The sequence below is a fragment of the Choloepus didactylus genome, chromosome 4 (genome assembly GCF_015220235.1).
Source record: "Choloepus didactylus isolate mChoDid1 chromosome 4, mChoDid1.pri, whole genome shotgun sequence".
NCBI classification, from domain to species: Eukaryota; Metazoa; Chordata; class Mammalia; order Pilosa; family Megalonychidae; genus Choloepus; species Choloepus didactylus.
The window spans coordinates 59,412,368-59,437,472 of NC_051310.1; the positions used below are offsets into that span (position 1 = coordinate 59,412,368).

At 40.1% G+C, this 25,105-nt stretch overlaps 1 long non-coding RNA gene across 1 annotated transcript; it reads left to right on the plus strand.

Moving 5' to 3' along the window:
* The first annotated feature begins 18,230 nt into the window (after window positions 1–18,230).
* On the plus strand, window positions 18,231–23,380 carry LOC119533216. The gene is made up of 3 exons (XR_005216608.1): window positions 18,231–18,531; window positions 21,803–22,096; window positions 23,067–23,380. It is a non-coding gene; the product is annotated as an uncharacterized LOC119533216 (long non-coding RNA).
* Window positions 23,381–25,105: the final 1,725 nt, after the last annotated feature.

Consider the following 25,105-nt stretch of genomic DNA (forward strand, 5'->3'; position numbering starts at 1 on the left):
AGTCCCCAATCCCTTGATCATATGGTTAGTCTCTCTGGTGTGGCCAGCACCCTACCCTAAGACTACAGGTGTGGCTGGTCCCATCCTGTCATCCTGTTATCATGTGAATCATGTATGGTCCTGGGCCTGCCAAGAATAACCAAAGACATTCATATCTTTGGAAATTCCAAAGATGTAGAAGTTATCTCCTAGGAACTGGGACAAAGACCAGCCAAATTTTTCATATTTTTTTCATTATACTACAGTTCCCAAAAGAAATTGTGTGCAAACCCAACAGTAAATTTGGTTGTATGATTCAACCGATTCACAAGTAAATTGTAGCCAGGTATTGAGCACATATCAAAGTGTGGCTAAGGATGCAAAAAGCAATATTAAAAATATAGGTAACATAAAGGTAGCCTTATACCAGCAAAAGAGGAAATAATATAGCTAGGAAAATAAAGAACAAAAGAATATAGATTGAAGTGTGACAATATGTGATCTTATTCTGTGGATCCTGGGTGGACAACATCTCATGTGGTCATCTACTTGTTCTGGAAGTCTTAGGTCTTCTGTCTTCTGATTCCTTCCAAAGACTGACTGTTTCTGGAGGGATCCTAAGAATCCTCAGCTTGAGGTCTCTAATATTGATTATATTCTAATGATTCAAGGATAGTTTATGCCTCTTTAATTAAGAGTCATGAATCTAAATAGCAACTCTTTGCAGTACCACTACTATGATAGTTGTTAACAGTGTCTAATAGGGTCCTTTCCAATAAGGTTCAAGGGCTCTTTTTCTTATATTTCTTCCAAGAGAACAAGTCTCCTGATTTTAGATTATAACAAGGGATATTTAGGTGGATGTTTAGGAAAGACTGCTCATAGTTCATGATGAGACTAGCTGCACTACCTGAGTCCCCTGGAATATTTGGTCATGTCTACTTGTCATAGTATGCACTCCAGAATGGAGGTGATATTCTTGGTTGCGTATGCAGAGAGCAGAGTCAATGACATCCAGAGGTTTATAGCAATATCTTAGGTCGTGGAAGTTCTAGTGTCTCTAAGAGCTTTGCTAATTAAGTTTTGGAATTCTATTTATGCTTCATGCTATTCCTGAAGACTGTGAATGGTATGGACAGTGAAGTTTCTGTGTAAGTTGCAGGGCTTTGCAAAGCTCTTTAATAGTCTCAGGAAGAAGACTGGCATTAGAGACATAGATTGGAATTCCCCAAGTTGGGAACACAAAATCAATTTTTTTTTGCTGCTGTTGGAACTCTAGCTCTCTGGCAAAAAAAAGCTTCAATCCACCCTGAGAATAAGTAAACAATGATCAGGGAACATGAATTTACTTGTGCCTGGCATATAGAAAGCTGGAAAGGAATTCTTATATCCATCTGTTTTAGTTTCTTAGCTGCTAAAACAAATACCATACCATGGGTTAGCTTAACACAGGAATTTACTGGCTCCTGGTTCAGAGGCTAGAAGGCTTGCTCCCTTCTGGGATTGGTATCTTTTGGCCCATTGGCAATCTTTAGGATTCCTTGGCTTTTTTGTCACATTATAACTCACACAGCAGCATCTTCCTCTTTCCCTACTGCATTCTGTTGATTTCCAGGTTCTGGCTGCTCCACGTGGCTTCTCTCTGTCTAACTTTCACTCTGATTACAAAGGACTCCAGTAGTCTGAATTATAGGCCAACCTGATTTTGTTGGGCCACACCTTAACTGAAGTGACATCTTGAAGAGATCTTATTTACAATGGGTACAGTACCCACTAGAATGCGGGCCAAGACCAACAACAGGTACAAACGGGTACACATTTCAATCCACATCACCATCAGATACCTGAGGTTACAATGCAGCCAAGACGCTGGAAATCCAAGGAAAGACATGACTTTCCTAGGAGAGATAGAGATATGAGCACTGACTCACACATGGCAGAACATGAGGCAAAAAGACACCAGACACGACAGAGGCAGGTAAGAAGAATAAAGCTAAAATTTATAACAAATAGCCAAAGTTAGAGTGTGAACTACTGTAAGAGGATAAAACCCTAGGAGCAGCAGACACAACAGAAGTTCACAACCACTCACAAGATCTTCTCCATAAACCTCTATTGGCTGCTCCCAAGAAAGACTGGAGGCAGAGCAGAAGACTGGAAAAAGCCTCCATCGGTGGTGCAAAAAGAAGCAGGCACTACTATGGAAAAGATGCAAAACCCCATCCAGTTCCTATTCCCTTATGGAACAAAAGACTTAAAGCACAGGAAGGGTGGCAGAAAATCCCATCATATCCAGGTCACAGGTGAAGACCCATTGCAGCTAAGGGAAAGGGAAAAGGGAAAACTCTCTCCTGGAAGAAGTGTAAGAAACTTTCTGTCTCACAAAACCTGCCAAAAATAAAGGCAGTGCTTTCTGCTGAGGGAGAAGGGGAAAGATCATTGGGAAACCTCTACCCTCAAGACCAGGGATACAAGGCCTATGTATGACTTTCTGTTTTCTGGCCTGGACCAGAAAACAGAGCACCTTCACCACCACACTACAATGTAATAAGCAACAGTAGTCAACCATTAGTGGAGAGGCAAGCGTATGGGAAGTGATCACCTCTGTGGTCCAGGCACATGGGGAGGTCTGAACATTATGCTGAGAGTAGAGCTGAAACACTAAGAAAAATCTGCCAATATCCAAGCCCTCCCCTAAATATAAGGTAATGCTCAAGGAATTTGAAGTTTGAGGTGCACTGAAGGTATAGTAAGTTTAATTGTGACCCTCCAAAAGATACGTCCAAGTCCTTACCCTAGATATCTGTTAATGTGCCCTTATTTGGAAAACGTGACCTTTGCAGGTTTAGGTGGTTAAGGACCTCAGATGAGATTTACGTGAGCCCTTAATCCAATGACTGGTGTCCTAAGAGAAAAAAGAAGGAGATTTGAAACATACAGAGACACAGGGAAGACATAGGCGGAGACTGGAGTTACACTACCACAAGCCAAGGAACACCAAGGAGCTACCAGGACCTGCAAGAGGAAGGAAGAATTCTCCCTAGAGCCTTGGGATTGGATGTGCCCTACTGATAGCTTGATTTTGGATTTCTGGCCTTCAGAACTGTGAGAGGATACATTGTTGTTTTAAGCCCCCATGTTTGTGGTGATTATGGCAGCCCTAGGAAACTAATACAGAACATAACCAAACTTTGACAAAAAACAAAATCTAAATCCAACTCAAATCCTGACTACATAGACTCAAGTCCCTGTACAAACAGCCTAGTGAAAGAAGACCACCTATTTCCTGACCTAAATACTACTTACATTAATCTCTGCTATGCTACACAAGAAGAACATACTGCAACAATAAATTGTGAAATACATTGAAAAGCAAATAAAAACAACTTACTCTCTAGAGACAAAGCAATCGACAGAACCAGACTCAAAGATATTGGAACTATCAGTCAGAGAATATAGAATAACCATGAATAATATGTTAAAGGTTTAGTGGAAAAGTTAGACAACATGCACAAACATTTGGGGGATTTCAGCAGAGAGACAGAAACTATAAGAAATAAAAACTGCTAGAAAATTTTTTTAAAAAACCCACAGTAACAAAGATAATAAATGCCTTCAATGGGTTTATAAATACACTTGACAGGGCCAAGTTAAAAATCAATGAACTTAAAAATATGTTAATAGAAATTACATAAACTGAAAATAAAGAGTAAAAATAGGTTGAAAATAAAGAAAATGAACAGCACATTCAAGATATGTGAGACAATATTGAATGTTTAACATGTGTAATTGTAATCATAGAAGAAGAGAGGAAAAGAACAAGATGGAGGAAATATTGGAAGAGATAATGGATGACATTTTTTCATAAATAAATTAATAAAGGTATCAGACTACAGATCAAGGTGACCAGAGAACCCCAAGTAGAACAAATACTGAAAGAAAAAGACAGAGAGAGAGAGAGAGAGAGAATCTTGAAGGCAACCAGAGTAAAAAGCCCTATTATATACAAAGGAACAAAGATAAGCATAATAGCACACTTCTTGTCAGAAATATTGCAAGCCAGAAGACAATGGAAAGTCATCTTTTAAAGTACTGAAAGAGTACTGAAAGAAAGAAAATCTGTCAACCAGAATTCTATACTAAGTGAAAATATTTTTCCAAAATGAAGGTGGCAAATGATAAGTTTTCTGTCATTATAGAAAAAGAATTTTTTGTTATTTTTAATAATATTAGATAATTATCTAAAGCAAAAATAGTAGAAATTTATGGTGGTTTATAGCACATGCAAAGTAAAATATATGACAATAGCATGAAAAACAGGAGAAGAAACTCTCCTGGCATAAGACCTGCCAAGCATATAAGGCAGAGTTTGGCTGCCTCAAGAAAAGAATGGCAGGATTACTAAGAACAACCCACCCCTGAGACTAGTCACTGGAGAAAAGACACTTTTCTTAACAGATGATTCTGGAAAAATTGGACATTGAAAAAAAAAAAAAGAGGAACCTCAACCCATACCTCACATCATTTACAAAAATTAATTCTAGAGGAATCATAAACCTAAGTGCAAACCCTAAAATAATAAAATGTCTAGAGGAAAATAAAGGAAAAGCTTTATGCCCTTGGATTAGGCAAAGATTTCTTAAATGGATACAAGCCATGGATTGGGAGAAAGTATTTGTAAAGCACAAATCTGCTAAAGAATTTGGATCCAGCATATACAAAGAACTCTCAATGGTCAATAATAAGAAAACAAACGGCCTAATTAAAAAATGACCAAATAAGATATATGAATGTCAAACAAGCACATGAAAAGATGCTCAACATCATTAGTCACAGGGGAAATGCAAATTAAAACCACAATGAGATAACATTAAACAACTTGGTTTTGTTATCTAGGCTGCTAAGCAAATACCATGAAATAGGTTGGCTTAAGCAATGGGAATTTATTCACTTATGGTTTTGAGGCTGGAAAAAAATGTCCAAAGCAAAGGCATGATCAAGGTTAAGCTTTTTTCCCAAAGACTGTAGCATTCAGGTGCTGGCTGCTGGCAATCCTTGGCTCCTCTGTCACATGGCAAGGCACATGGCAGTGTCCCCTGGTCTCTCCCTTTTCCTGCAGGTTCCATCAATGTCCATCTTCTTGTTTCTGGTGGCTTTCTATCTCTGCCTGAATTTTACTCTGCTTATAAAGGACTCTAGTAATAGGATTAAGACCCATCCTAATTGAGGTAGACCACACCTTCTTACCTGAAGTAACCTCATCAAAAGGTCCTACTTACAATGGGTTTACACCCACAGGAATGGATTAAATTTAAGGACAGTCACATAACTTGTTAGAATGGCTAAAGTTAAAAAAAAATTTTTTTTTTTAACTGACAATACCAATTGCTGACAAGAATGTGGAGAAACTGGAACTTGTAAACATTGCTGATGGCAATGCAAAGTACTACAGTCACTTTGGAAAAAAGTCCTGTAGTTTCTTATACACTGAATATATGATCCAGCAATACCACTCCCAATAGAAATGAAAATACATATTCACCTAAAAACCTTTATATAAATGTTTAAAGCAGATTTTTAAATAACCACCCAAAACTGAAAACTCAAGTCTCCTCCAACTGATGAATGGATAGGCAAATTGTGATATGAGTATGCATAAAAAGAAACAAACTACTGATACACCAACAACATGGATGAACTACAAAATAATTATCCTGAGTGAAAGAAGCCAGACTCAGAAGGCTACATTCATACCTTAGGGTTCGGTTTACATGACTTTCTGGAATCAGCAAAATTATAGGGATAGAAAACAGATCAGTGGTTGCCAGGTCTGGTGCAGGAAGCATGATGGTGATAGGAATGTTCTAATTGTTATTTTGGTGGTGATTACATAACTGTATGTGTTTGTCAAAATTCATAGAATTGTGCTCTAAAAAGGGTGAATTTTTCCTGAATGCAAATTTTACCTCAATAAACTTGATTGGGGGGAGGAGGGGAAACCATTGCAGGGAGTAAGTATTAGGTTTTTTGACCAGTAAGAGAAGAGACCAAAACTCAAACGGAGAAAGTTTTATTTATGCGCTGGCAGGCTGAAGACAAAAAATGGCATCAGCCTTGAACAAAGGTGGGAGTATAATTTTATAGCTTTCGGGAGAGAAGTTGGGGGAATACTTGTTGGCAGGTAAGATACAGAAGTGAGGAGCTGACCTTAGGGAATTGGTTTGCTCAGGGTCTAGAGTTTAGGCAGGTAGATTGTTATGTTACAGAAAATTTTTTTTCGTGCTCAAACCGTCAAGTCAGCTAAGGGTGGGCTCTATGCAAACAGTCATGTTCACTCTGGGTGCGGGGAGCTGCTTGGAATATTTGCTAGAGGTGGGGTGTGTGTTTGTTGGGAGTGGGGAGTTCTGCCTAACAGGTGCAAAAAATCTATCTGGAGGTGTTCAAAAAAGGTTGAGGCTTGGGTTCTTAATCCATATCCTACCTTCCCAGTTTTACCAAGCTCATAGTGGTGACAGATGAGATATGAACCAGAAAAACCATCAGCAGCTTTCCTATTGCTCTTGATTAAGTATAGTATCCCATTTATCCTTACTCTGCTGGGTAATTTCATGTAACATTTTTGTAAGATCTATTTGAGGTCCTATGATGCTACCAAGAAGCCAGAGTGCCAGAGATTATCCTCACGTGCTTTGCATCCTGATTTCTCTCAGTGCCCTTTTCGGACTCTGGAGCCAATCTTAATAGCCTCTTTGAACTTCTCCAAAGATTTGGTATCTTAGGGTTACATGGATGCTAGGATCTTAGCAAGGGCTGCCTGTCTGGCATAATGATCAGCCAGAGCATTCATTCCTTTTAGCCTCTGTATTATTGCCCTTTGCGTGAGCTCCTAACCTTATAATGCCATCTCCTTAGGAGGCATTAGAACACTTTAAAGTTCTTTAAACTGCAGATCATTTTTAACAGGATTTCCTGCAGAGGCTAAAAACCTTTGTATCCAAAGCTTTCCAAAACTATAGATGTAATTACCTAAAATCATATCTACAGTTCTATGAATTTTGACAAACACATACAGTTATGTAATCACCACCACAATAACAATTAGAACATTTCTATCACCATCATGCTCTAGCTAATCAACAACTGCAATGAGTGCAATGAGGTCTGCCACTGTACAGATTTTACCTCTGGCAAGGGATCATATTTTGAAGGTGAAGTGCAATTTGTTGTAGTGTGATCCACCTGGTATTTTTCCATTTAGGTTTTAATATATGCTCTGTTGATAAACAGGATTAAGTCTGGATTTTCTCAAGGACTTTCTAATAAATCAATTTGGGGCCCAGGTAGTTTATACACAGAGGTTAAATAGTCATGAGTTTCTCTTTCAGATAATGGAAGAATAGCAGGATTTGAAGTACTACAAAAATGAAAGGGATAACATAATAGGATTTCCTACATAGAAAGCCTACTTGTTGAGAATAATATGTGTTTTCAGAGAACACTAAAGATTATACAGAATGAGAGATCATTAAGTTTAAGAAGACCTAAAATCAAGTCACCAAAAGCTTCCATTAGTTTAGCTGCTGCAGGTATTGCCCTTAAATGAGGTCAGTAGGTTTTGTCACTGAGTTGAGAGAGAGATTGTGGTAAACTATTGGTCTTTGATGACCCTCAAGAACTTGAATCAGAAACCTAGGGACTTGTCCAGATCTCACAAGTAAAACAAGGTAAAAAGATTTATGAAAATCAGGCAAGCCCAAGCCTGTTAATGTTTAGGTTCACAGGGAAATGGTTCTGTTATCCATGACTTGGTTAAGCCATGTGAAGGTGTGGCAATCTCAGAAACAATGGAATTTATTACCTACCATAGCCAGCAAAACCCAAGAATCTTCTTAACTGTCTTCTTAGTATTAGTGTGGGAAAATTTTGAATAGCTAATGGTCTTTTGAGAGTAAGGGATTTATCTCCTTCGGATAAATAATATCCTAGCTAATGACAAAACTGTAATGTCTCTTTGGAAATGTTACTGAGCTAAAATAGTTAGTAGATGGAAGGATTAATCTCAGAGCTAACCTCCTCTCCTAATCTTTGGAACACAACAAAAATGTCTTGGCAATATTGCATAAGAATAGAATCAGAAGTCCTGGTTTAGGATTTGTGAAACGTAGGATACCTCAGTAAGCCCCTGGAGCTTAACAGTCCAGGAATATTGCTGATTTTCCCAGAAGGCAAAAAAGTATTGACTATTGTGATCTAAAGGAACACTAGAAAAAGCAGAACACAGATCTATGTAAAGATATATAGTCCTACATGAAATATAAGTTACCAGGATATAGAATGAGGCTAAAGAATGGGGAGCAGTTGCTTATTATGAGCAGAATGTTCAACTAGGTTGAACTTAAGTGTTTGAAATGGACAGAGAGTGACAGTAACATGTTATTGTGAGAATAACTAGCAGTGCTGAACGGTGTTTGAATGTGGTAGAAGGGGGAAGCTCAGAGTCACGTATGTCACCAGAAGGAAAGTTGGAGATTAAAAGATGGGAATGTAAAACAGTGAATTTTGTGGTGGACAATGTCCATGATTAACTGTACAAATATTAGAAATCTCTTTCATGAACTAGAACAAATGTATGACACTATAACTAAAAGTTGATAATAGAGAGGTATATAGGGAAAAAATATATACCTATTGCAAACTATATACTATAGTTAGTATTTTAATATTCTTTCATCAACAGTAACAAATATATTATGCCAATACTATGAGTCAATCATGGGGGTGTGTGGTTAAGGGTATGAGAGGATTTGAGTTTTCTTTTCATCTATTTCTTTTCTGGAGTAATGAAAATGTAAATATTGAAAAAAAAATTAATTGTAGTGATGGATGGACAGCTTTATGTTGGTACCGTGGGCAATCGATGGTGCACTTTGGATCTTTGGATAATTGTATGGTATGTGAACAATCTCAATAAAATTAAATTAAAAATATTATATGTATAGTCTTAGAAATGCTGAAGATGAAATAGTATAGATGAATAGTTTTGCTACTACATTCTAGTGGGGAAAGACTATCTTATTTATGGCCCTGAGATCTTAAATGAATTTATATCCCTGTCTACTGTGTTTTCTGACTGAGGGTAGGAGTGTTACAAGGACGGGAGCGAGGCTTTCAATTTTTGGTTTTAGTCCTTCTTCAGTTTCTGGTTTTAGAGAGTATTGTGCAAGTTTGGGTAGAGGTTTAGATAGGTCAATCTGAACTTCGATGGGTTCAATTCCAATAATCCTGCTTATATCAGTAGAAATTTTTGCCAGCAGCTCTTTGATATCTTCAATTTTGGCTGGATTTAGACTCAAGGACATCTGTCCAAATTAGGTTTGACTTTGTTTTAAATAGAATCCCTAGAGATTTCCAGGAAGAGATCATAGGAAGAGCATTTAAGCTGGCATTCCATTTGCACAGTAAATTTCTTCCTATCAGATTAATGAGTATAGTGCTACAAAGAAGAGAATATTCCTTGGTTAAAAATCCAAGGGTGACAGTTAAGGGCTGGGCCATGGAAAAGGTCTGAGAATTAATAGAGATACCCAACAACTGAGTAGTTTGTTGACCCTGGGAAACAGTTAGTATGGTAGTACCTCTATCTATAAAATTTTGCAAAGTTGTCCCTTAATATTTAGAGAAATTTCTCCTTGTGAGCATAAGGATAAAACAAAAAAATTGACCCTTGATTCTACTTCAGCGCACCTTCCTTCATTGATCACTCACCTCACTCTTTTCCCCCTTAGTTTCTTAGTTAGCACAGGACAACCATATTTCCAACTCCCTTTCTGTTTACAGAAACAACACATGTCTTTACTGAGAGACTCTGTCCTCAAGTGGTTAACAACTGGGTTGGGACATCAAGTTGTTTGATCAGTAAGGACATCAATTTATTCTGAGACTTACTCTGTTTTCCTTTTACGTCTCTTTCAATATATTCGGCTAGGTGTTAGAGAACTGCCAATAGGGCTATTTCCCATTCTGGTTCTTGTTTGTGTACTGAATCCCCTATTTCTGGCTTGAGTCCATTCACAAAAAGTGAGGCGAGAACTGGGGTCACAGCTGCTTCACGATCTGCTCCTTGCTGTCCAAAGATGTTAAAGGGCTGATCTGTGATATTTCCAATTGGACTCATCCTTTCTTTGCTTGTAGAACCAAAACATAGCCCAATCTATTTGCACAGAAAAGTCCTTAGGATAATCTCCAGACAAAAACAAAAACAAAGACAAAAACAAAACAAAACAAACAAACAAACAAAAAACAAAAACAAAAAATCAACCAAGTACATCACCTACAACTTTTATAAACTCCACTGGTTTCCTAAGCCATCAGGGTCTTTTAAGTCACCCCAGCGTCTTCCTATTTTACCTTTTCCATTCAATTATTTTGCACCTGAGAGTTCCTCTAACATCTGATCTATTTTATATAATCTAGCAATTATTCTAAATTTCTCTGCGAATTTCTCTCTATCTTTTCTAGGCTTGGAAAGTCTTCAAAATGGTTCTTAGCTCAGAATAAGCCCAGGAAGTGAAATCAGCCAGAAGGGGTTTTCCCTGTGCTATGTGAAGAGTTAGCAGATGTTGAAGGGTTTCTGGCTCATGGGGAGGGAAAGGGAGCTGTTCAGAAGGAGAGATGGGGCAGAGGGAAGTGGAGGAACACAGCACCAAGGAATAGGATTAGAAGGATAAAGACCATCAGGTTACATTGTGATTTGGGGCAATTAGTTACAGGTTTATATTGTTTTGTTTTGTGCCTTGGCCAAGCAACCCTCTAAGGAAGCAATTTTAAAATCTGAATTTCTTTTGGTATGTCTTCACAGCAACCAAAAAAGGTAGAATATTGGATATTTTCTATTTTGCTCTTTCATTCCAAGGCACCTTTTAAATGAACAATTTTGTTCATATTTTATGGTTCCCAAAATAACCACTATAATCTAAATTATTATTGGTGAAATTATGCTTTTAGAAAGATAAGTACACAAGTTTGGGTTATAGCATAAGAAGCAGGAATCTGGCTCCAAGAAAGTATGAACTGTAAGTTTGGACCAGTGGTTGGCAAACCATGGCCCCTGAGCCATATCCAGTCTTCTGGCTGTTTATGTAAATAAAGTTTTATTGGAACACAGCCATGTCCATTCATTGACATAGTATCTGCGGTTGTTTTCCCATGACGATGGCAGAGTTGAAAAGTTGCAACAGAGACCATATGACCTGCTATAATATTTACTAACTGAACTTTCACAGAAACTTTAAGCCCCTGGTTCAGACTGAGACAAACCCAAGAGAGCCTGGAAATAGCGAGGTTCTAGTTAGATCAGCTGACTCCAGGCACACCATGGGACCCTTGGAATTAATCTGTGTTATGGTTTTACCTTTCTGGGCCATAGCATGCCTTTTATTACAAAAGCCACTCAGCACTGTACTGATGGTTAAGGTGTTTGAGTGATCTTCCATATTCCCTACCATGCACAGTAATCTGGTTTTGTTGGGTGTTGGAAAGAGCTCCATCAAAATCAACTCAGAAAGTTCTTCCTCACCTCCTTCTGCTCACTGAATGTGTCTGTCCCCAGAAAAGGATCATCTCCCCTAGGCTGCTTCCCAGATAATGCTCAGGTCAAAAGGGGTAAGGAATAGGCCTATTTTTAAAATGTGGGATTCAGCCTTGACCCATTCTTGGGCAAAATACCTTTTTCCTTAACAGCAACCACAGGTTGGCATGGTTTGTACATTCTCTGAGTGACAGCCCAGCCAAAAGGGGGCCTAGGGCCTTCAAACTATTTGGTTACAAATAGTAACAAGCATCTTCAATTTGACTGCTGGGTCTGCCATCCCCCACTGGATGGCTCTGACCAAGATTTGATCGCCATTCCCCTTGATCTTTGTTCTGGTTTGCTAGAGCTGCCATTATGCAAAATACCAGAAATGGATTGGCTTTTATAAGGTGGATTTATTAGGTTACAAATTTACAGTTCTAAGGCTGGGAGAATTTCCAAATTAAGGCATCAACAAGAAGATTCCTTCACTGAAGAATGGCCAATGGCATCCAGAATACCTCTGTCAGCTAGGAAAGCATTCAGCTGGTGTCTGCTGTTCATTTGCTCCCAGGTTGTATTTTTTTTTTTAATATTTATTTTGAAATAAATTCAAACTTACAGTAACAGTTGCAAAAATAATGCAAACCCCATACACAGACCTCCAGCATACCCCAACCCCCCTCCACTGATACCCTGATCTACCAACTTTAATATTTTGTCACTTTACCATTTCTTTCTTTCCCTCCCTCCCTCCCTCCCTGTCTATCATCCATCATCTAATGCTGTCTTCTGAACATATGAAAGCAAGTTGCACACATCCTTGAACAAATAATATAATTCACATATACATTTCCTATGAACAAGAATATTCATTTCTGTAATCACATTAAGTATAGTTAAGAAGTTCAAGAAATTTAACATTGATATAAAGCTTACATTCTATATTTCATTTTTTTCTTATGTCCCAATTGTTTCCTTTTGAGCCTTTTCTCCTCTATTTTTAGATCTCATCCAGGATCATCTATGGCATTTAGTTGTCATTATCTGTTTAGACTGTCTTTTTTTTTTTCAATTGTGGAAACATATATACAGCATAAATCTTCCTATTCCAACCCCTCCCAAGCATTCCATTTAGTGGGATTAATCACATTCACAGTGTTGCAATGCCATCACCTTCCCACCATCCATTACTAGAAATTTCCCTTCACCCCAAACAGAAACCCTATAATCATTTCTTATTAACTCCCCATTGCCCCTTCCCCCACTTCTCGTAACCCATACTCTACTTTTCATCTCTGTGATCATATTCTCTGATACTTTCTTTGTGTTTACCATGGGGCTTAAATTTAACATTTTAAATCTATAACAATCTTGTTTTCTTTGATACCAAGTTACCTTCAATAGGACACGTAAACTATGTTCCTATACTAATCCATTCCCCCACTTTTTTGTAGTTCTTGTCAAAAATTACATATTTTACATTGAGTCCAAAACCACTGATTTATCATTACACTTTATGTATTTTAGATACTATAGGAAGTAAATAGTGGAGTTACACATCAAAAATACAGTGGTATTGGTATTTATATTTTCCATGTGATCTTTACTAGAAATCTTTATTTCTTCATGTGATTTCAGTCAATTGTTTAGTGTCCCTTCCTTTCAGCCTGCACAATTCCCTTTAGCATTTCTTATAGGACTGATCTACTGGTGATGAAGTCCCTCAGCTTTTGATTATCTGGGAATGTTTTCATCTCCCCTCATTTTTAACCTCCAGGTGTTTGTGAATTTTCTAAGTCTCTGATGATTATTGACTTCTATTTGTATTCCGTTATGGTCAGAGAATGTGCTTTGAATAATTTCAATTTTTAAATTTATTGAGGTTTGTTTTATGTCCCAGCCTATGGTCTATTCTGGAGAAAGTTCTGTGATCACTAGAGAAGAATGTGTATCCTGGTGATTTGGGATGTAATGTTCTATATATGTCTGTTAAATTTCGCTATATCTCTCTCTCCTTTCTTTGTTTCTCTGTCAGTAGGGCTTCCTTTAGTATCTGAAGTAGGGCAGGTCTTTTATTAGCAAAATCTCTCAACATTTGTTTGTCTCTGAAAAATTTAAGCTCTGCCTCAAATTTGAAGGAGAGTTTTGCTGGATAAAGTATTCTTGGTTGGAAATTTTTCTCTCTCAGAATTTTAAATATGTCATGCCACTGCCTTCTCGCCTCCATGGTGGCCGCCGAGTAGTCACTACTTAGTCTTATGTTGTTTTCTTTATATGTGGTGAATTGCTCTTCTCTGGCTGCTTTCAGAACTTGCTCCTTCTCTTCAGTATTTGAGAGTCTGATCAGAATATGTCTTGGATTGGGTGTATTTGGATTTATTCTATTTGGAGTTCACTGGGCGTTTATGTTTTGTGTATTTATATTGTGTAAAAGGTTTGGGAAGTTTTCCCCAACAATTTCTTTGAATACTCTTTCTAGACCTTTACCCTTCTCTTCCCCTTCTGGGACAACAATGAGTCTTATATTTGGATGTTTTATTTTATCTATCATATCCCTGAGATCCATTTAGATTTTTTAGATTTTTTTCCCCATTCTTTCTTTTGTTCTTTCATTTTCTTTTCTGTTGTTCTTGAGGTTGTTGAGTCATTGTTCAGCTTCCTCTAGTCTTGTACTATGAGTGTTCAGAATCTTTTTAATTTGGTCAACAGTTTCTTTACTTTCCATAAGATCTTCTAATTTTTTATTTACTCTTGCAATTTCTTCTTTATGCTCTTCTAGGGTCTTCTTCATGTCCTTTATATCCTGTGCCATGTTCTTCTTCATGTCCTCTGTATCCTGTGCCATGCTCCCATTGCTTGTCTTTAGTTCTTTGATTAATTGCTCCAAGTACTGTGTCTCCTCTGATCTTTTGATTTGGGTGTTTGGGTTTGGGTTATCCATATCATCTGGCTTTTTCATATGCTTTAAATTTTTCTGTTGGTTTTGGGCCCTTGGCATTTGTTTTACTTGATAGGGTTCTTTTAGGATATGAAGGATTATTCAGACACCAGTCTCTAATTTGTCAGATCTACAGCTTGGTGCCGTACATTTTCTGTAACCAACCAGCAGATGGCATCCACAAATCACCTATTCCCCTCAAGTCAGTTCTCCCCAAATTTGTCTTTGTAATGTGTGGGGGTCTGGTTCTTGTGGGGTCCAATTGGTGCACCAAGTTTGGGCGTGTTGTTGGTGCTGTCCACCCTGAATGTGGGATGTGTGTCTGAGCAGTTAGGGAGGCAGGGCAGCTTTAATAATCAAGCCTCCCAGGTGTTCCTGGAGATTTAAGGCTGTTGCAAGAGTCTAAACCTTCATTTCAGTCTCACCACAGATTGTCTCTGCCACTGACCCACAAGTCCTTGGTATTGGCGTAGGGTCCCTGGGATTTCCGGGTGGGTTCCTCTTCCCAGCTGTGCCCTTCTAGGGCCTTTGCTGAGGGAAGGCTGTGCCACATCACAAGTTTGTGCTGTCCCTCAAGGGAAGCCCTGGGCTGCTGGGCTGTGCAGGGGCATTCCCAGCCTGCTGTAAAGATGGCTGTATGGGGCACATTAATTTCCCCCTTTTCACACGGCTCCACCTTCCCAGCTCTGGGACAATTAGCTGTGGGTGCACGAAAGGCTATTGTCCATGCCCGATTGTGGTGTGTGTGTGGTGTTGCCAGAAACACTTCCTGTCCCACTGGGTCCCTTGGCACTACTCTGGGCTGTGGCTCCAGCCCCAGGCAGGAGCGTTCCCAGCCCACCGGGAAGATGGCTGCAAGGGGAGTGGTTTTTTTCCCCTTTTGGCTCACCTCTGCCCTCCTTGCTCCAAGACAACTGGCAGTGGGTGCACGGAAAGCTATCTTCCACGCCAGATATTGAGGAATTCGCACAGCCCGTTCCTGCTGTGCTTCACTGTGTGGTTCTTGCTGCCACTTCTGGGTTTTTTTTAAAAAAGAACTAGTCCACCTCCAAATGCCAACCCACAGTTTACCCACACCACAGCATGGCTGCTGGACATTCAGCAGGCTTACTCACTCATTTCAGAATGCAGACTCCCACTTTCACCAAGTGCACGGCGTCAGTGGATTTAGCAGACCTTGTCCAGCTGGTGCATCACTGGAATTGGTGTCCTGGGTCACTTTCTGGCCTCTATCTAGTATTTTTCATGGAGGTGTTTTTTTGCCTTGTCTCTCCTAGCTGCCATCTTAGGTTCTCTCCCAGGTTGTATTTCAAAATGACTTTCTCCACAATGTCTCTGGCTCTTTCTTAGCTCCTCCAGGGCAAACTTTGGGCTTCTTCTCTTAGCTTAGCCTCTCCAAATGTCCTTCTGTCCACACCTCCAAGCATCTCTAAGTGTCAGCAAGTATCTGAGGATGTGTTGGCTCTTAGCTTCTCTCCTAAATACTCCAGCGAACTAATCAAGATCCACCCTGAATAGGCAAGGCCACACCTCCATGGAAATAATCTAATCAAAACTATCACCCACAGGTGGGTGAGTCACATCTCCATGGAAAAGCTCAATCAAAAGTTTCCATTCTAATCAAAAGACTAATAAATCTGCCCCCACAAGATTGCATTAAAGAACATGGATTTTGGGGGGACATAATATATCCAAACCAGCACAACCTTTTCTAGAAGTCTATCAGAAAAAGCAGGGAATGGCCCCAGCTCTGTACCTCCCACATAAAATACCTATTGATATCTCTGATGTCTTCTTTCCTGATTCCATTCTCAGTTATTTTGTGGGTGGACATATGTCACCTGGTGTGGGAAACTGAGTCTTCCATGTTGTCTGAGGCATATCTAGGGTGGTGGCTTGGAACGCTAAGCCACAGGCATGCATGGAACGCCGTGCGGGCCCACTCTGTAAAGATATGTGTCTTGTGACTATGACGACAACATTTACCATTGTCCTAAACCTAGATTGTTCCTTCTGATATGCAACAGGATGTAAACATAGGTATCTGGTGGGCTTTCCCGAGCCTGAGGACGTTTAGCATATACTCCCTGATCTTCTGAAATAAATAACTGGAGCAAAGGTGCATTATTGTCCACTTAGCATGAGATGCAGTGGGCCCCCTGCTCCCTTAATTCTTAACTTTGTGTCTGTGTCTCATTCCTGTGCCGCCCTGTCAGCAATAAGTGGCGCCCAACGTGGGGCTTGAAGAACTGGACCTGGTTCCTGACAGAAGAATTGCTTGAACGACTGAGGTACAGCGGCGCTGGAACTCGGGTGGAGGTAACGGCCGTCTTTTGTATGTGTTCCTTGTAGAATGACCCCGAATATTATAAGCAGGGTAATGGGTAATGTTGAAGGACACAATAAATATGTTTCCTATATTTCCCTCTTATGGCAGCTGCTGCGGGCCAGCGGTGTCAAGGTGGGGGAGTCACAAATCTTAGAATTGCTGCAGGTTATTGAAAAATACTGCTCTTGGTTCCCTACCCTTGGCTCCCTTGAATTGCATGACTGGGAGCGGGTAGGTAAGGAATTGAAACAAAAACATATGCAAGGAGCTAATTTGCCTATTACTATTTGGTCTACATGAACTTTAATTAAGTCTATTCTTGAGCCTTTAAAAACTGATGATGACGAGGAAGAATATGAGTCTGATGACAATACTGGTCCCAATCCTCTTTCTGATGATGATAAGGGTAGAAAAGATCCAGTAAAATCTCAAGTTTTTTATTCTTGTCAATGCCCCAAACCTCCTTCTGCGCCTTGCTGGGAGGAATGGCCCCCGCCTCCTCCGCCGCCTCTTCCTGCACATAGCTGTACCCCGGCAGTTAAACCTGCCCGCCTCTCTGGCATACAGCAGGGTCTGGCAGAAGCCAGGCAGCAAGGAGATTTAGAGGCCATATGTTGTCCTGTTGCCTTCCCTGTTACGGTTCGTGAGGAAGTGCCTCCTGGCCGAGACGCTAATTATCCTGATGGAGTTTATACTTACTTCCATGAGCAGGTCCCATTTGCAGTTCTTAAAGAATTGAAAAAGCTGTACAAATGTATGGGGTTCATTCCCCTTTTTCAGTTGGCATATTGCAAAGTTTAGCTGAAGGTTCTTGTCTAATTCCCATAGATTGGACCACATTAGCCCGTACAGTCCTTAGCCCAGGAGAATATCTACAGTTAGGACTTGGTGGACTGAGCATGCAGAACGACAGGCTGCACATAATCGGCAACAGAAAGTAAATATAAATTTAGATCAATTACTGGGCCAAGGAGCTTATTCCACTGTTGAAAATCAGTCTGTCTATAATGATCAGGCAATCAAGCAGATTCACCATTGTTGTTTGCAAGCTTGGAACAAAATTGAAGCTAAGGGTAAAGTTGCACAATCCTTTCAAAAGGTTTTACAAGGGCTGAAAGAATCGTATCCAGATTTCATTGCCCAGCTCCAAGAAGCAATACACCGGCAGATTACTAGTTCAGAGGCTGCCGATACTATTTTGCAGCTGCTAGTATATGAAAATGCTAATAAAGATTGTCAATGAGCCATTGCCCCATTTAAAGGTAAAGCTGATCTTACTGGCTATATTCATTTATGCCAAGATATTGGGACTGAAGGTTACAAAGCAGAAATGATGGCTCAAGCCATGGCTAATTTGAGAGTTGGCTCTCGGTTCCCAGGAAAATGCTTTGCCTGTGGGAAAATGGGTCATACCAGAAAAGAATGCGGTTGCTTTAAAAATAAATCTCCACAAAAGCAGCCTGGTATGTACCCAAAGTGCCAAAAAGGTCGACACTGGGCTAACCAGTGCCGATCTGCTTTTCATAAGGACGGCACCTCCCTTTCGGGAAACGGCAATTGGGGCGGGCTCCCAGCCCCTCACAAAAAGGGAGCATTCACAATCCAACATCAAAATCTGCAGGCTGTCCCTCCACCAACTCCAAGTCCTCCATCTTGGAGCTTTCCCCGGCTACAGCAGGGCGCGCAGCAGTAGACCTCGCTGCCAATGCTGAGGTATGTCTTCTCCCCAATAATCCTGTTAAGGTCCCCACTGGCTATTATGGCCCCTTACCTAAATGGATGGTGGGTCCTTTGCTTGGATGCAATTCTCTCAATCTTAAGGGTATTCGTGTACACACTGGAGTCATTGACTCTAACTATACTGGGGAAATTCAGGTGGTCATGTCTTCTTCTATTCCATGGACTGCCCATAAAGGCAAAAGAATTGCTCAACTCTTATTATTACCTTATGTACCTGTTGGTTCCTCCTCTAAAAATCAGGAAAATGGAAGTTTTGGTAGCACAGGCAAGGCAGAAATTTTACTCACAGAGGCTCTGCAGGAGCCACACCCTATGTGTACTCTTACAATTCATGGGCATAGCTTTACTGGGCTTATAGATACAGGCGCAGATGTCTCTATTATTAGTCAACAACATTGGCCCCGACATTGGCCATTGCAAGAGGCACGAATTACTGTTGTGGGCCTAGGCTCTCCTCAGGGACTTATGCAAAGTGTTCCTATTTTGCCTTGCCTTGGCCCTGAGGGACAGAAGTCCACTCTACAGCCTTATGTGGCTGCTCTGCCTCTTAATCTTTGGGGCAGAGACCTACTTGAACAATGGGGTGCTACTGTACATATCCCTCCTCCTAGTGGAGTATACAGTATTCAAAGCCACAAAATGATGGCAAATATGGGGTATGCCCCTAGCTGTGGGCTTGGCATACGTTTGCAAGTACCCCTTCACCCACACAAGTCTCACCAAAATGTGATCAATTTGGTTTAGGATATAAACCTTTTTAGTGGTGGCCACTGTTCATTTGCCTCCCCAACCTGTCCCATTAGTATGGACTACAATAAAGCCAGTGTGGGTAGAGCAGTGGCCACTTACAAAAGAAAAATTAGAGGCTTTACATGAATTGGTTCAAGAACAATTGTCCTTGCAGCATATCGAAGAGTCTTTTAGTCCTTGGAATTCTCCTGTGTCCCCAATAAAGAAAAAATCAGGAAAATTGAGAATGTTAACTGACCTAAGAGGTGTTAATGCTGTCATTCAGCCCATGGGACCCTTACAACCTGGGCTCCCCAATCCTAGCTTGGTTCCGGAAAACTGGGCTTTAGTGGTCATTGATATTAAAGACTGTTTCTTTTCCATCCCTTTAGCTGATCAAGATAAGGACAAAATTTCTTTTACTATTTTGTCCCTTAACAATAAAACCCCTTCTAAACGATATCAGTGGAAGGTTTTACCACAAGGTATGCTAAATAGTCCTACAGTATGTCAATATTATGTCTACCGTGCTTTACAGCCTGTCTACTTAAATTTTCCTAAAGCTTATATAATCCATTATATGGATGATATTTTGTGCTCTGCACCTCAGGAGACTGAAGTAGAAGCTTTGTTCTATGCTGTTCAAAAAGCTTTATAAGACGTAGGATTGCATATTGCTACTGACAAAGTACAACTCACTTTATCTGTGCAGTATTCGGGTTATAGTATCAATAGACTTACAATTCAACCCCCAAAAGTACAACTCCACAGAGATGCTGTTACCACCTTAAATGATTTACAAAAACTACTAGGGGATATTAATTGGCTTCACCCCAAAGTAGGTATAGCTAACTATGAGCTCTCCAACCTATTTTCTCTCCTTTATGGGGATTCTAAATTAAACAGCCCTAGATCTTTAACTTCAGCTGCAGAGAAGGAATTACAATTAGTGGAAGCTAAAGTTCAACAAGCTCAGATATCCTGTATTGATCCTACACAACCTTTATCTCTACTTATCTTTTCCACTCCCAAATCCCCCACAAGCTTGATTTGCAAAACGATAAGCTTGTAGACTGGATCTTCTTGACCAATTCTTCTGTAAAATCCATTTCCCCTTATCTAGATCTCTTAGCTACTTTAGTTGCTCAAGCCAGAAAAAAGGCAAAACAACTCAATGGTTTTGACCTTCATTTAATTGTGCTCCCTGTAACTGCTAAAGAACTCTTAGTTATTTTGCAACATCTAGCTTGGCAAATTGCTCTAGCTGACTATGTTGGCCAGCTGGATAATCATTATCTAAAAAATGATCTTTTCCAGTTCATTTGATGTACACAATGGATACTGCCTAAGTATACTTCTTGTGAGCCTTTAATCAATGCTCCCATTGTTTTTACTGATGGGTCATCTAAAGGTCAAGCTGCCTATACTGGCCCTAAGTCCAAAGTTTTAGATCTTCCTCATTTCTCTGCCCAGCAAGCTGAACTGGCTGCTGTAATAGCCGTCTTAACAGATTTTTCTGAGGCTGTTAATATTTTATCTGATTCTGCCTATGTTGTTCATGTAGCTAGTAAAATTGAAACAGCATCCATTAAGCAACAGTTGCCTCCTTGTTTATTTAACCTTTTTCTTGAGCTACAATCAGCTATTCACGCTTGTGTATCTCCTTTTTATATTACCCATATTCGTTCCCATACCAACCTCCCAGGCCCTTTAGCAGCTGGCAATGCTGCTGCGGATAAATTATTACTGCCTGTTATTTCAGAAGCTTCTCATTTTCACTCGCTTACTCATCTTAATGTGCCAGGACTCATGACTCGATTTTCCCTTACTAGACCACAAGCTAAAGATATTGTTTCTTCTTGTCCTAATTGTCAACTCCTTACTGCTCCACCATTGCAGGAACCTGGTGTTAACCCTCGTGGTCTAGCCCCCAATGATTTATGGCAAATGGATGTTACTCATATCCCTTCCTTTGGCTGCTTAGCCACTGTTCATGTCAGCATCGACACGTACTCTGCCTTTCTTTGGGCCACAGCACAAACCGGTGAAACATTTCAACATGTTCGTACTCACCTTTTTGCCTGTTTTGCCTCTATGGGCTTGCCCCATGCTTTAAAAACTGATAATGGCCCAGCCTATACGTCTGCAAAATTTGCTACTTTTACTACAACTTGGGGCATTCGTCATACCACTGGTATTCCTTATAATCCCCAAGGACAAGCTATTGTTGAGAGTGCCCATCATATTTTAGAAACTATGTTAACAAAACAAAAAGGGGAAGATGATGGAACTCCCCATGAACAATTATCAAAAGCTTTATTTACTTTAAATTTTCTAAATTTTTATGAAAAACTGGGTGGCACTGCTGCAGAACGACATTTTCCAGCTGAAAAGACAACACTGAAACATTATTTCCATAAGGCACCTCCTATATGGTGGAAGGACATATTAATTAATGAATGGACAATGGGTACTTTATTAACATGGGGAAGAGGTTATGCTTGTGTTTCCCCAGGTGATGGACGAGCACCACTTTGGATACTGGCCCGACAACTGAAACCGTACCATGAACCCAGCAAAGAAAAGAAAATTCCTTTGGGACATCAAGCTGCCAGTAATGCAGTTCCAGGGTCTGACGTTGAAGACAACAGTGATCGGGCCAAAACCCTGAACTAGGGAAGCCCAACATCCAACTTGGGGTCAGATAAAAAAGCTGTGTCAAGATGCAGAAAAACAAGTCCAGCAAGCCATGCTGCCAGTAACATGTCCTAACCTGACTGCAGCAATGTTGGCTCTTATTGCTGTTGCTGTGAGTATATCTCCAGCATGTGCTCATTCAGGAAATTACACTCATTGAGCTTAATTCTCTCTATGCTTAGGCTAAATATCCTATTATTTGGCACAGTGTCGGCTGGTCTCTACCTAGACCTAATTTAAATCATTCTTATGTTCAATATACACTTTGGAGGCTTCCTATTAGTTTACATAATATTTATTTCACAAAAATAGATACTTTTGGAATACAAGCCTGTGTCGGAGACCCCTATGTGTTCTGGGTAGGAAACTTAACTATTAACGCTACTACCAAAGAAATTACTTGTCTGGCCAATTGGAGTTGCTCATTATATACTTGTTTAAATAACACCATAAATTCTAGCAACATCACTGTTGTAGTTCTTAGATGACGAAAGGGTCTATGGCTCCCTGTTTCACAGCATAAACCTTGGGAGTCATCACCTAATATGCATATGTTACTACAAATTTTAGAAAAGGTATAAAAAAGAACAAAAAGATTTCTTGGATTATTAATAGCTTTTATTATGGGTATAATAGCCATTGCTACAACTGCTGCTGTTGCAGGAACAGCCTTACATCAATCTATTCATACCATTGAATTTGTCCAAAAATGGCACAAGAATGCAAGCAAGTCTTGGGGTGAGCAATTACAAATTGACAAGGAGATTATTGCTCACCTTGTAGACCTAGAAAATGCTGTTCTCCTTCTAGGAGAAGAAGTTGAGAATCTATGGTATTAATTTAAGTTAAAATGTGACTGAAATATGTCCACATTTTGTGTGAACCCTCGTGAATATAATCACACATTTTTTAATTGGAGTAAAGTTAAAAAAACATTTACTTGGACACTATAATAATCTTACATTGGATATTCTAAAACTGCAGGTTCTTTTACTGAAACTGAAACTATGCAAGGCATCGCTAAAGGCGATTAAATCCCCTTATATGGGTTATTTTAATAATTTTGCTTTGTCTTTGTTTAGTCCTCAGATGCATGAGAAAAACCTTCTCAGAACAAAAACAGAAAGAAGCTGCTTGGTCCATCCTGTCTACAATGAAGAAACAAAAATGGGGACATGTGGGAAACTGAGTCTTCCATCTTGTCTGAGGCATATCTAGGGTGGTGGTTTGGAACGCTAAGCCACAGGCATGCATGGAACGCCGTGTGGGCCTGCCCTGTAAAGATATGTGTCCTGTGACTATGACGACAACATTTACCATTGTCCTAAACCTAGATTGTTCCTTCTGATATGCAACAGGATATAAACATAGGTATCTGGTGGGCTCTCCCGAGCCTGAAGACATTTAGCATATACACCCTGATCTTCTGAAATAAATAACTGGAGCAAAGGTGCATTATTGTCCACTTAGCATGAGATGCAGTGGGCCCCCTGCTCCCTTAATTCTTAACTTTGTGTCTGTGTCTCATTCCTGCGCCGCCCTGCCAGCAAAAACCTGGCTGATGGCAGGCACAGACAGGACCATTTGGACTGACTGATCTCAGGCAATTGCTTCAAAAGCTAAATTATTGGGACTGAACTGGAAACCCTAAGGCCTACCAGACAACAAGGAATCCATGCAGACGGTCTGTGGCGCACTGTCATCTGTGTCCTGATGGATGTGAGTTCCACTTGGGGGAACTGAAAAATTGTAAACAGCATTTCCTTCCAGGGGCACCATGTGTGACCCAGGACTGTACTTTATGTGTTGAACCCAGGCTTTAACTGGGCTCCCTCCCCAAAATATGATGACTTGTGCTTTGGGGTGCTCACAAGAGATCGTCAAGTTTTTAAGCAAACACCACTAGTAGATCATATAGCTCTCAGCTGACTGTGAAAAGCTCTCCAAAATAAGGCTACCCTGGTACAGGAAGGAGCTTCTCAGAGAGATAACTGACTTTTATTTCTGTGCCCCTCTGGGCATTAGCCCTACAATGGGAGTCCTTTTTTTTTTTTTAATTTAGTTTTATTGAGACATATTCACATATCATACAATCATCCATGGTGTACAATCAACTGTTCATAGTACCATCATATATTTGTGTATTCATCACCCCAATCTGTTTTTTTTTTTTTTGAACATTTTCTTTATACCTGAAAAAGTAAAAATAAGAATAAAAAAATAAAAAAGAACACCCAAATCATTCTCCCCCCCACTCTATTTTATTTAGTTTTGTCCCCATTTTCCTACTCATTCGTCCACACACTGGATCTACAAGGTTTTCACAATCACGCTGTCACCCCTTGTAAGCTACATTGTTATACAATCATCTTCAAGAGTCAAGGCTACTGGGTTGCAGTTTGATAGTTTCAGGTATTTGCTTCTAGCTATTCCAATGATTAAAACCTAAAAAGGGTTATCTATATAGTGTCCACCAGAGTGACCTCTCGACTCCATTTGAAATCTCTCAGCTACTGAAACTTTATTTCGTTTCATTTCGCATCCCCCTTTTGGTCAAGAAGATGTTCTCAATCCCACAATGCCGGGTCCAGATTCATCCTCGGGAGTTATCGTCTGTGTTGCCAGGGAGATTTACAACCCTGGGAGTCAGGTCCCATGTAGGGGGAGGGCAGTGAGATCACCTGCCAAGTTGGGTTAGCTGGAGAGAGAGGGCCACATCTGAGCAACAAAGAGGCACTCTGGGGGAGACTCTTAGGCACAATTATAAGCAGGTTTAGGCTCTCCTTCACAGTAACGAGCTCCACGAGGGCAAGTCCCAAGAAAGAGGGCTCGGCATACCAAACTGCTAGCACAATGGGAGTCTTTGAATTAGAAAAGGTGTCATAAAATTTATGCCTAGCTTTAGCTAAAATAAGCAATGGCAGGTGAATGATTACTGACAGGTCATGGGTGAGGTTAGGCCACAGGCTTGCAGGTAGGCCCCTCTGACCTGTAATATTTCCTCTTCAGGTATTGCCACTGACCTCAGTGGCATGAGGAGTCCAGATGGTTTATCCTAGGGGGTCTGACCTTGTTATGGAAAACAGATGATGTGTAGGAAGTACGGGTGTGCATGGAAAGA